A 3,170-nucleotide genomic window follows, 5' to 3' on the forward strand; every position below is an offset into this window, starting at 1 on the left:
CCCAGTTTTGCAAACCTAAGTATGTAAAGCATAGCCTTTAATCCAAATTCTGACTCAGTGCAATCCAGTTTATTAATGATATGAGCTGATGCTGTTACACTACAAGATGTGTCTGTACAAGCCAAAGAAACCTGAGATTTTATATGCTGATAGCTAGGAAATCTTCCTTCCTCAATGTAGCAATAAAATAACGACGTAACAGGGAATGTGTATGTATTAAGTTTTGTTACTGTAAAACTGATGGAAGTGCAGCTGTCATGTAGCATCAGCAATTGCTGAGAAAAGGAGAAAGAAAAAGTAAACTTAAAAAGCATAGCAAAAGCTGCTACTGAAAAGAAGAAATTATGATGGCTGGTTCCAGAGAAGATGTAGGGACTGTGTAACGTGAGGAACAGTCTAGGAACTAGATTATACACCTAAGAGTGACTGTATAATGGCAAAATTTTTACAAAACACTTCATAAAACTTTTATTGCTCAGTAAGATATCAGTAAGATAAAACAGTAACATACAGTTCTATAAACACCATGTTGTCTAAGTGTGCTGCTTCTATTTTAGGTCTATAAACTAGTTGGTGTACCTACCAGTTCACTTGTTTTTATTCTTATCCTATTTGGTATGTTTTGGAAATACGACCATCCTTTCCTACAGATTTTGCACCTTATAGTGTGTTTCAGCTTTGTCCTTGTGGTTACTATGCTTTCTTTGGCTCAGCAGGATTCCTATCTACCTTATATGTTATTTAGGGGGCAATTATCAAAACCAACAATGTTAGAATGTCTCCCAGAGCAGGGCAGACAGCACACTCCCTGGCCTGCGCAATGTTAGCTGCTGTAGCCGGATGATGACGTTTCTGCCATTGTCTGCTGCTTTTACACGATTAAGTATTGTGAAACACAAGACACTGGTCATCATTTTGCTCCAACCTCCAAAGAGGTGAAGTACAACATGCATTTGTTCTGTCTGCAAGGAAGAGATACACTTTGCTGTAACAATATGATTTACAATCGCAGAAGACTGGTGGTGTTTGTGTTTGTTGTTGTTGGTTTTGTTGGTTTTTTTTCCCTCCAGTGAAAAGTGAGATAAGCAATTATAATCTTATCAATATCTGATGTGCTTCATGGGAGGCACTGATTGCCTAACATTTGTAACAGAGAGGAAATAACTCCAGCTTATGAAACCTGTCTTTTCAATCTTTACTAGGGCAAATTAAGAGAATGGGTTTTATGCCTTTGACTACAGCTAGTCATTATATGTTCAATTATTTATATTTGCTTTACATATTAGGTAATTTGTGAACACCTGTGAATATTCTTTTTGTACTGATTTATATAGTTATAGACCTATTACTCCTATCTATTCAGAAGTTTGGAAGAGCAAATGAATTAATGGTAATATGAAGAGTTTTCCTTGAAGGTTGAGGCAGTGTCTATTGAGACAATTGCATCAAATGATATCCATGGTTAAGAAAGAAAAAAAACTTTACCAGTAGTACCTGTGGCTACTATTTTGCTCTTTACTTCCATGTGTCTCTCACTGTTATTCTCTGCACTGTGACAGGAAAAGATTGGGTGTGGTAATTAGACTACTGACCTGGGACTCGTCAGAGAAACCTGGTTATGCATCTGATATGTCCTGTAGTCATGGGCAAGTCACTTCTCTGGGCTTCTGTTTCCACACATCTTGAGCTTCCCTGGTAAAAAGTTCTGCAGGAACTATTGAGAAAGAAATGCAAACTACAGTAAGCAGTGCAAAAATTACTTCTGTATTTCACTCTATAGAGCAATACATGCTGGAAGGGAAACTGCCCTGCTGGTCTGAAAAAAAAAAGAAAGCAGCTATGCTACTGCGTGCACTGAATGATATGAGTCTGGATGAAGGTAAACACGTGGCAACGTGCACGTTGGAGAAAAATGTTTCGCATTTTCGTGTTGCTTGGCACATTTCACTGAATGTGAGTATAATCTGTGAATGCTGTCTAAAGGTCATTTTATAATCTAAAAGTTTCATCGATTGTGAACAAACTCGAGTAGCAGAGCAGTCTACAGAGGGAGCAATGACAAAGCAGCTTCTTTATTTCCTGCCTTAGTAGGGTAGAGTAGCATGCCTGTATTAGCCAGCACACTGTGTTTTTTATTCTCGGACCAAGGCAACAGAGGAAGCCATATTCCAGTAGACGAGCTGAACATTTTTAGAAACCTCAGCAGTACGTGTTCTTGTGAAAGTACATTTCAGGTGTTTGGTAAAATAGCCAACAGTATAGACATGACCTGAGGATTTGCATTAGACAAAAATCCTTTCTCCCTTCCCAGTTTTTCCGCTTTTTCTTCTGAAAAAGCTGTGAAAGAAGGGCCCAAAAGGGGGAAACAGAAAAACATGCTTTCCTCCGGTACAAATGCTTCCTTAAAAATGAAATGTGTTAGCTTGTTTTTCTTTAGACAGAAAAGCCATGAAGCCTAACTTTGCTGGGGAGGCCGGCACTGAAGTCGCGGCATCAGAGCGGCGCGTTCCGCCAGGTGTTGGACACGGCAGTACTTTGCAGGGCTTGGCTTCCAAATCAGTGCTGCAAACTCTCTGCCCGCCCCTCACTCGTTGGGGTTTTCCCCTCCTTCCCTGCCAGCAGCCACAGCCGAGCGCAGAAGGTCAAGCCGAGATGTGTGCACAAGGGCAGGGGGCCCAGGCCGGTGCCGGGCAGAGGCGCTGAGAGCCCGCGGGGAGCTGCGCCCGGGGGGAGGAGGAGGAGGAGGAGGAGGAGGAGGAGGGCGGGAGGAGGAGGAGTTGAGGAGCCCGGGCCCGGGAGCCTCCCCGCTTACTGCACTAGGAAGTGACGCTTTCCCTGAGTCCCGGAGAGAAAGAAACAAAGTTTGGTTTTTTTCCCTCCTCCTGCGCCCCCGCCCCCCTTTCCGAACAGGCGCCCCGCGTCCCTCGCGGCGCCCGCCGTGCCCCGCTGCGCAGGTGAGCCAGCACGTTCTCTTTCTTCCCTCTCCTGTTTTCCGCGCCTTTATTTTTTTTTTAATTCGCACGATTTGCTTCCGTTTTCCTGCCATTTTGGAGAGAGGGGTGACTTTCCTGGGGCTTTTCTTTTGAGGGTGGTGGTGCGTGCTCTGTGTGTGGGTGCTGGGTGCAGGATGAGGAGCAGAAGTACCTGTGGAGGTGATGAGGGCGGCTGGC

The 3,170-nt window shown here is 43.8% G+C and overlaps 1 protein-coding gene across 1 annotated transcript in view; it reads left to right on the forward strand.

Moving 5' to 3' along the window:
- The first annotated feature begins 2,862 nt into the window (after positions 1 to 2,862).
- The window catches only part of ELMSAN1 (ELM2 and Myb/SANT domain containing 1), a 60,183-nt gene continuing 59,875 nt past the window's right edge, over positions 2,863 to 3,170 (forward strand). Inside the window, exon 1 of the mRNA XM_008926734.3 lies at positions 2,863 to 2,954. The gene's annotated coding sequence lies outside the window, so the exon portion shown is untranslated. The remainder of the gene's footprint in view (positions 2,955 to 3,170) is intronic.

The sequence above is a fragment of the Manacus vitellinus genome, unplaced genomic scaffold (genome assembly GCF_001715985.3).
Source record: "Manacus vitellinus isolate BGI_N305 unplaced genomic scaffold, ASM171598v3 scaffold_6_pilon, whole genome shotgun sequence".
NCBI classification, from domain to species: Eukaryota; Metazoa; Chordata; class Aves; order Passeriformes; family Pipridae; genus Manacus; species Manacus vitellinus.